We start from the raw sequence: 10,543 nt of genomic DNA, 5'->3' as shown, positions 1-10,543 counted from the left end.
CTGAACTACACGAGCGCAATTACCAGAGCAGCCATGAGCAAGCTAACCTGCTGTCAAATCAGCACAATAAGCCAGCATCTAACTGGCGGTCTGAACACAACAGCACTGTGTTTCTGTGGTCCAACAATAGCCTCTATTCCCCCGTGGCAGCGCCAGCCAGTGCAGCACAGCGCTCAGCGCAGGGCTTCAGACCCAAAACCTCCCACCGAAGCAATGCTCTGAATCAATTTAACCCAAATTCTAAACGTGTGTGTGTGTGTGTGTGTGTGTGTGTGTGTGTGTGTGTGTGTGTGTGTGTGTGTGTGTGTGTGTGTGTGTGTGTGTGTGTGATTAAACACCATTACCACTTAGGCATCAGTAAGCAGGCCTCTATAAGCCTCAGAAAGGTAGGCCTACATCTGAGAACATCTCAGAAGTCAAACCCAATACAAGATCCAGCCATTAAACTCCCACCGGCGCCTTTCATTTTGAGTCAAATACTGTGGCCAAATTTAATTGAAACAATGTTTGTGTGTGCCAATTTGACTGATGTGATGCATTGTAGAGAGTATCTGTGTGTACATGCATGCATCCAGGCATCCCCTCTCTCTTCAACTCTGATGCTTTCATTTGCTCAAAGGGTTGTGTTGTGTGTATTTTTGAACTTCAAAAACACACAGGAATGGCAGTTCCCAAGCAATTATAGAAGTCGTGCTCTCAAGGTCTACAGAGTGTATTCTGAAAAGCAATTCCAGACTATTATTTTTTGTACATGCATTGCATAAACACAACAGTTATGTCTTGTTTTTATCCTTTCCCAGAGAATGAGCCTACAGGATATGAATGGGAAATGTGGTCGGTTCTTCCTTTCAACCTGTCTGAGCGGGGGTCCAGGTGGTAAAGACAATCAGTCTCCCAAGCATGTACCCAGATGGGGATACTGAGGGCCAGATGGTCTGCTCACAACAGGTAATCACAACCAGCACACTGATACACTGACATCCACAAATGGGTTACCAGAACGACACTGCATTTGGAATACTGTGATAGCACCCCCTCAGCCAGAGTCCCATGGGTATTTCCTCTTGAGTCTGGCACAACGTATAGCGCACAGTGGCTGGAGAGTGAGTGTTCCAATGTAGCTAAAATGGGATTACCATTTATGGACAGAAATATACTGCAAGTGTCAGTTTAACTCTAAGTTAACTCTAAGTTAAACTGACACTCAGGAATTTGCATTATATCTACTGTATCTAGGAATCAACTTGTTACATGCACATAGAACATTCTGTTCGTTTTTTCCTTTGTATTGCTGTTGTGTTGTGCTTTTTTCTATCTGCATACCAATTAAGGCAAGCCAAGGCAAGAATACTTGTAAAACACATTTAAACAACAAGGCAATTCAATGTGCTTTACATAAAACATTAAGCATTGAGACATTAGGGCACAGAGCATTAAGAGAGTGTAAAAGAAACGCATTATGAAAGGACATGTTAATACAACAAGAAAGAAGTTAAAATAAAACAAATTACATAATATTACAGTGCAGAAGAAATTATTGAATAACCTCAGTAAAAGGCAAACAGAAATGTCTTTAGCTTTTTGCTAAAATAATTGAGAGTTGTAGCAGACCTGAAATTTCCTCTGAGTTTGTTCCAGAGTGTATGTTACACATACAGATGGATGATCAGTTTAATTTGCCTTTCAGGGATTTAAGAGTGTTACATTTTAATGTTGGTTATAGCATTTCTGTTGAATATCATTAAACCACCATGTGCAACAACTATGAAGGCAGTATATACTGTAAAGGGTGCATTTCAGTAAAAGTTTCAGTGTTGGCCTAACTATTCATAGTGTTGGTTCACACTACAACCCTTCAAAGATACCATATCTCCAAAGTAGCAAAATAATTCAGGTGCTTCAACCTATTTCTGTGGATGGGGGTCCAGTGCTTCTCAAAATATACTGCAATTTGTTGAAAAGGAATAAAACTTCAGTACACAGATTCATCTTATTCAATGTGAAAAAAATGTAAGAAAAGAAAATATGCATTTAGTCTTTCTCAGAGTAAAACCACATTGGAATAACACGGTTTAAGTCAAATTAAATGTTAAATACCCTCCATAGAAACCAGCCTGTAACATTGGCTATAATGGGAGTCCAGGAGATACAATTCATGAGGACAATATACAAGTAATACTGTATGAACAAAACCAATGCACATATACCAAATACACCTAAACCATAAAGAAATATAATAAAAAGGCAAGGATCTAAGCGCAGAGATAGCAAGAGAGATGTTTACTCCTCAGTTGAGGTCTTAAGACTGTATTATTTTTAACTGCCTAATTTGTTGTGCAATACCTTTTTATACTGCACCCTTTGCACTGTACTGTTTACCTGCCTTACCAAAGTGCCTTTATTTATATGGATAGAGGATTCTACCTCATCATATTTATCTTGTTTACTTATCTTGTTTTATCTTGTTCTCTATTGCTGCTGGACTTGGAGCCAAACATAATTTTGTTGTATGCCTCCAATGACAAATGGTAAATGGTCTGCATTTCTATAGCGACTTTATCCACAGCACTTCACAATGTTTTACAGTCACCCATTCACTCACATATTTACACACTGACAGCAGAGACAGTCATGCCAGGTACCAACCGCCTCATCTGGAGCAGTCAGTGTATTGCTCAAGGACACTAAAGCACAAAGCAAGGAGGAGCTGGTGATCAACCCGGGAACCTTTTGATTCCCAGATGGACGCTCTCCCTCCTGAGCCACAACCTGACAAAGAACGTGTCTTATCTTTTCAATCTTAATCCCATAACCCATTAAGACCGGGGAAGCATCTCTGTCACTTTAAGATTTCTTTGGCTATTCAAAAATAACAGATATACAAGCTCATACGACATACAAGCTTGTAGATCTGCTATTTTTATATAAGCACAAAATAATGGAGAAAAAAAATCTAAAATGACACAGATGATTCCCCGGTCTTAATTGGTTAATTTCAGTCAATGCAGAGTTTTCCAGTGACAGGAATTCATTATATTTTCTGCCATGATTTCTTGGACAGTATGGTTATTTCTTATGGCAATGTGGTATAACAAATGGCCTTATGATAGGAAAGAATCCCTAAGCAATGCTTTCTATGTAAAGAAATACATGTTTTCCGATAAAAGGGGAGGTTTTCAGTGTGTAGCCAGTATGTATAATTGGCATATGGGCCATGGGCATAATGGCCCATATGCCACGGGCATAATGTGGATCGTGTATGTTCTTCTCCCTGTGCTGTGGACTTGTCAAGGTGGAGAGACTTGCATATGCTTCTAAGACCCAGAAAGCTATATCCAGATTTTACCAAGCCAGATGGATCTTGGGTGTGGGGCCATACGAAAGTCACCACGCTGGCCCTCCAGGTTTTTGGGGTTAGGTGCTAACAATGCCACCCCATAAAAATGTTTTACTGTTGCAGAAACTACCATGACCAAGACTGTAGACATCATCAAGCCCATAGCAAACCGTAACCACCCACACCATGAATGTTCACTTCACTCAAGATGAAAGCCAAAAGGAAGGGAGTCTACTGGGGCCAAAAAGCTACATACGCCTTGGAGCATGGAATATCCAAATCATGTCGTGAACCTATAAAGATAACAAAAGTCCTCAGTGAGATGAAAAGATACCACCTGGAAATCCTGGGGATAAGTGAAAGTCACTGGAGTGTTTCTGGATGTCAAATGCTGAATGATGGATCTGTCATCCTCCATTCAGGCCATGGGAACTCCCACACAAGACTGATATGAACAGCTATGGTAGTCTACAAATAGCCATAGACATGGGCATTAGTGTATACCATCTTCCCACACTGCGATCTTCCATGCTGATGGTAGGACTACCAACCAAATAGACCACATTATCATCAGTGGCAGGTGATGTCTGTCACGACAAGATGTTAGAGCATATTGCAGTGCAGATGCCTATAATAACCACAACCTAATCATTGTCACCATCAAATTGAAGAAGGCGGATTGAGACAGGGGTGCATCATCTCCGCTATCCATTCCTTACCACCGATCACTACAGGCTAAAACTGACATGCTTTGCCAGACAGTTTGTTGGACACAGCATGAACATCTCCAAAACTCAAGTGTGTGTGTAAACGCCACCCCCACAGCACCCATCCTTGAGACTGGGGAACAATTAAGTGCTACAAATGAACCAGGTAGCCTATAGCTGATAGACATCAAACCTAGCATCTGAATAGCATACTACCCAACTAACTTTGCATCTGTGGACAAGCAAACAGCATACAGTACATACATCTAAATAATGTACATGTCTATCACCACTGCTACTACTACTGTAACTCCAGAAATAGTAACACTAGTAACACTTCACTGTAACTACTGCTACTTGTATTGCTATCGCTGCCATATATGCCATAGCATTATGTGAACAAGTAACCAACATACATCTGGATTGCACTAGCATCTATCTAAATAGGCAACCAGCACTGATACAAAGAAATAAGGAGTGCTAGGGGGTGAGATGGAGTCTGAAGAACTGAGTGTTCACACTGCAGTGGAAATTGGGAAGTCGGCAGACCTGACTTGGTGTGTCTGATCGTGGGGGCATTGTGTTGCTTGGAGCATTGGCCAGTATGTTGTAGGCAAGGGAGGAACAGATGCCCTGTGTTTACTGATCGAGGTGCCCTCTTCCAACTCTGTTCCATCTGTAAGTCCAAGCAATACATCTTTAAAACGAAGATGTAGCTGTAATGTAACCGGAGTAGCTGGAGCATCACCACACATTACACAGAGACATTTGAGATTGCTGGGCCATGTGCAGAGAGGAGCAGGGCCAGATCCAGAGAGTTGAACTGAGATGGACGCCACCAGGCAAAAGAAAAGCCATGGAGGTCCAAATCCACCTGGCGTAGAACTGTGACAGAGGAGCTGCACTAAGACGAAACCAATCACGATGAGAGGCACAACATGCTGCCAAGGACACAATGTGATGAAGAGAGCTCATTGAAGCCATAATTTCCCATAGAGGCCATGAAGAGGAGTAAGTAATTAAGTAATAATGTTAACGTCGAGGTGTTACATAAACAGAGATTTACTGTGGCTCACTGTGCATGTAGGTCTACTTCATACCGATGGTCTTGGCCACCAAACTCTCACCGAAAGCAATGAGCATTCATTTTTAATGGCTTAACAGAATGCATTATCATCCCGTATAATAACCAGATATATCAGTGGTGAGGCTAATGTATCCCTGTCAACTACTTGTGAGATAAGTTTGTCCAGCGTGACACAAACAGCTCTATACTGCACACACACACACACACACACACACACACACACACACACACACACACACACACACACACACACACACACACACACACACAGTACCTCCCCCACACCCCCCCCCCCCTCCGCTCTTTCAGCTCACTGAACTGAGTGAAATGTCTTTCCGACTAAATGATTTTTTTTTTGCACGGCGGGAATGTTGCCATGGAGACAGCAGCCCCCCCCCAGCCCCTCCTCCCATTTCTCTCTCTCTTTCACTCTCGCTACTTGTCTTCCTCCCTCTCTCTCCCTCCATCTCTCTCTGTCTCTCTCTCTTCAGTGGTCCATGGCATTAAAGCAGTTCTCACTGGCATGCATGTATCCTCATATGCCTGGTGTGTGTGTGTGTGTGTGTGTGTGTGTGTGTGTGTGTGTGTGTGATTGCACATGCTTATGCACATGTGTGCACGTCACACATGTGCGGCGTGCCGCTCCGAGCTGTTTGACGCCGTCGAGTGTTGTGTAGGTGTCCCTACGATGAGTGTGTCTATATATACGGACGCAGCCTCCCTCCACCTCACCTCCACCTCCCCATTCACCCCGCTCTCCGCACACATTCACACACGCTGCGTGCACATAGCATTTCCATGTGCTCTCATTCCTGTCCTCCTCCTCAAATTCCTCGCACCATCTTCCTTCATTTCTTTTAATCCTCTCCTCCTCCTAGCCTTCCCCACTGCTTATGTGCACACTCTCTCTCTCTCTCTGATAGCAGGCATTCACCCGACACACAGAAATGTTCCCTCTAACAGAGGATAATCACCATGTGACAAATATGACTATTACAACATAACATGTCACGACATAGTAGGAGTGCAGCGGCCAGCCAGAGTAAAGGCGGTGTGTGTGTGTGTGTGTGTGTGTGTGTGTGTGTGGGTGAATGTGTTTGTGCCGGGGGCGGTGGGGGGTGTGGGGGTGGGGTATGCTCCACTTTGCATTTCGGTAAAATGCGGCCATGATAAAGAATTCATGATAAAGTGGCAGAATAATTACACATGACTTAATGCACAGCAGAGAGAGAGGAGGGCAGAGACAAATAGAAGGCAGAGACAGACATTTTTAATCCATGGATTAAAAACAAAACGTGCTGGGGCGTCGTCTATCCATGGGTAGAGTGAGTTGCGAGAAGGCTTCCCCAGGTCAAATATAGTGTGTGCATTTGAAATTCATAAGATGCCTTTTACATAAGATGCGCAGGCCTGGCTCCTGTGTGCAACTATATACCTCCATTCCACAGACACATCAAGTCGGGTGATGCAATTTGGGGTGTAGAGTAGTTTAAAGAGACAGACAAGAGTGAGGCTGGATGATACAATATCCTTTATTTTCTTTATCATTGCTTCAGCCACACCGTTTACTTAAACATTCACCTATATCCTCCTGTCTGGTATTGTTGTCCTGACTGAAACAGTCACCCTGACTGAATGCCTCGCTCCTGTTCAAATTCGCAGCTTTAAACCCATAAAAAAGTAAACCTCTTAAATAAATTATATATATAAAAAAAGTCGATCTTGAAAATTAAAAACAAGAATGCCAATTCAAGGAAGATATACAGCATAAACAATGTTGTTTTCTCACTGTTGTTTGTTTTGATCACAGAGATTTAACATTAATTGCTGTCTCCATTTTTCTCATTAGTAGTATTAGTATCAAGTTCATTGTCAGATTTTTGCTTAAAGCATCACTTATATAATTTTCATTGCATCAAGTTGACATCATTCATGTTAATATAAGCATGCAAACACGTTTCCCCCAAGACCATTCAGAACTGCACTAACACAAGGAGAGAGAGAGAGAGAGAGAGAAAGAGAGAGAGAGAGAGAGAGAGAGAGAGAGAGAGACGGAGATGGCAAGTAGAGAGAGGAGAGTCATACACAGATAGAAGGAGGGCAAGATGGAGGGATGGAAGAGAACCGAGGGAGGGAGGGGCGTGTGGTTGTGGAGAGAAAAAATAGAGCAAGAGAGGTGAGGAGAGAAATGGATTGGAGGGGGGAGTTAAGGTAGGAGTACCAATAATCAGACAGACAGAGAGAGAGAGAGAGAGAGAGAGAGAGAGAGAGAGAGAGATAGAGAGACAGATAAAGAGAGAGAAATAAAGGTTTTCAGAAAATGTGGATGGGAACAAGGGAGCAAGAAGGTAGCAAGACAGAGACAAGAGAGAAATAATGAGAGAGAAACAATGAAGGGAGGTGGTTGTACTACAGGTTTACCACCATCACCGCCACCGCCACCACCGCTAACAGCCAGCAACACAGGGGCTACATGGGGCAGAGGGGGTTTTGTGAGGCACAGTTACAGGGCCTATAGACCAATGGATCAATAACATATCTACTTCTACAAGCTGATCAATAAGGTCCTGAGCTGACTAAACCACACGGAATGCTTATTGGTATGATATGGAACGTATTGCCTCTGTGTCGCCCAGCAAGCATACCGGTGATGCTGCTTCACTTCATACTCCGTCACACGACAGTGAGAATAGCTGAAAATAGCAGATCTACAAAACTCATAGACTGGCTATTTTCGGCGATCGACGCCATCGTATAACGAAGTATAAGTCGGGCTTGAATCCCAGTATATCCATGGTCTGAAGGTATATGGAATAGAAACCAGATCCCTCTTGGAATGTGTTTGCGTAGGGGGGGGCACGAGGGGAAATGGCAGCGATAGCAATACAAGTAGCTGTAGTGAAAGTGTTGTACTAGTGTATTTCTGGGGTTACAGTAGTAGCAGTGATAGACATGGCTTGTAATTCTTTATCGGCTCACACACACACAGGATATGCAGACACTCCTGTTTTGTTTAGGTTTTTTTCTTTTTTCACTCCATTGAGAGCACCCTGTCTCCTTGTTTGTGGGGCCTATTTAACAATTTCATCTTCTGTAGGCGTTAACAAATGTACCTCAGATGTTTGTTTAGTTTTTTTTGTTGTTGTTTCTTTTTCTTATAATTAATGAAAACATACTGACTTTTTTTTTTCACTGAACCATCTGTGTTTTTTTTCCCTCATACATACAGTACACAATTACTGAAAAGTACACAGTCAACACAGTTACTTACATCAGGCAAAGGGTAGAGGGGAAATTTTTTAAATGGTTGACAGCTGATTTAGGAGACAACATAGACAATACAACCTAACTGTCTATGAGAGACAAACAGACTGTTTATATGGGTGAAAACCCCCATTCCCCACCTATTAGTGCAATGAGTACCACATGAAAAACAATGGCTGTTCTAAGACACAGGACAGAAGACAATTTTTTTTTTGTTCCAAGACAAGAGTTTCAGTCCGTGGATGCAGGGAGGGGGGGGGGGGGGAGGGGGCACAAGGACGCAAAGGAAGTGGGGGAGGCATGAGTACAGAAACGCATCACACACAATGTCACAATGACACAGGCATACAAACAAACAAACAAACACACAGAAAAACACACACACACACACACACACACACACACACACACACGCATACACGCACAGATGCCCACGAATACAAAACACACCCACAAACACGGAAACACACACAAAGAAAAGCAACACGAATGTTGTGTGTCCTTCTCAAGTCAACGCCCTGTTCAGGGACGTGATGGTCTGAAGACAAATATTCTCTTTTGAAATTAGAAAATGAGTTGTTGGAAGAAAAAAGAAAAAGAAAAAAAACAAGAAAAAAAAGTCCTTGGAATGGTAAAAAAAAAAGAAAAGAAAAAAAATATTTATAATGGTGAAATCCTTCCTTGCAGGATACTTCTCCAGCAAGTGCACGCAGAACGATGCTGGTCCATGTGAAACACTGGTCCCCTGTTGTCCAACTGGGAAACGTCCGGCCTGTTTGGCCAAAAATCTGGGAATTCTATTTCTATCACACACACAGACACGCAAGTAGTCCACATCTCCCAGACCTCCCAGTACCGTCTCTTCCTTTGTGGATTGTAAAAAACTGGTATGGATAAATTCCTCTCTCGATGGTTGTGTATATATATACTGTATATGTAGAGCATATATGTATATATATACTATATATATTACACAAACCCCGAAAGACAAATTAATAGAAAAATAAAAACTAATTGACATTGATGGAGCACCATGAGGAAAGGTGACAAAAAAGGATGAGGAAGAGGGACACGTTTCAAGGTTGCGCAACATGCTTGGGCCAATGGTTCCATCCTCAGTTCTCCCTCCTCTGACATCATTAGCGACCACGGAATGGTTCATTGTCTTTCCTCCAGACAGATACAAAATAAGCGAGATAAGTCTGATTTCAGAGGATATTAAGCCTGAACAAGGCATTCCAAAATGTCCTGGAGAATCCACAATGGATGTTTTGTCCTGTTGAAAACACAGCAGTACATTGGGAGTTTTCTTACACAGTATGCCATATAGGCTATACTGCACTCTACGGTTGCAAAGAAAGAATAATGATGTGGCGGGTTTTTTGTTTTTCTTCTGTACAATGGCATGAACCTTTGGTCCGGTTTTGAGATGACCAATCCACATGATGTGTTGCTCTCTTTTTTTTCTGAGGGAGAAAATGTATCACATTCTACTCCTCCTAGATGAAATACTACACTAATCTGAAGCACACATCAAGTACACACATAATACAAACTGTGTGTGTGTGTGTGTGTGTGTGTGTGTGTGTGTGTGTGTGTGTGTGTGTGTGTGTGTGTGTGTGTGTGTGTGTGTGTGTGTGTGTGTGTGTGTGTGTGTGTGTGTGTGTGTGTGTGTGTGTGTGTGTGTGTGTGTGCGCGTGCGTGCGCGTGTGTTTGTACTGTATGCGCACACATGCACTCTTTTTCTAATTAACAAATGTACAACCAATATCAATTCTAGCCTTTGTGTCAAGTGTGTTTGTAAATGTGTAGTGTGATGCTCAAAGTGTAGCCAGTGATAGATGTGTTTTCTTTCCCTCTGCTGCACGGGACCTGGAGGATTCATTAACAGCGAGAGGAGCCGTGCGAGCGCTTTGGATGTGCCTCCTCGTCTCTTTCTTTGATGGAGAGAATTATTCACAGATGAGAGGGAAGAAAGGAAAGTCTGGCGCAGGGAAGATGATAATGACCTGAGGAGAGACAGAGAGGCAGGGAAATCAGGGGAAAACAGGCAGATTAAGCTACAGAAACTACAGTGGTTGGGAAAGGGGGGGAAGGGGGTATAAACAGTATGCAGCCCTGCAAGTTGGGGGTGGGGGGGGGGATCGT

This window comes from Gymnoscopelus braueri, assembly GCF_963280865.1.
Source record: "Gymnoscopelus braueri genome assembly, chromosome: 13".
NCBI lineage: Eukaryota > Metazoa > Chordata > Actinopteri > Myctophiformes > Myctophidae > Gymnoscopelus > Gymnoscopelus braueri.
This window is presented reverse-complemented; position numbering follows the sequence as displayed.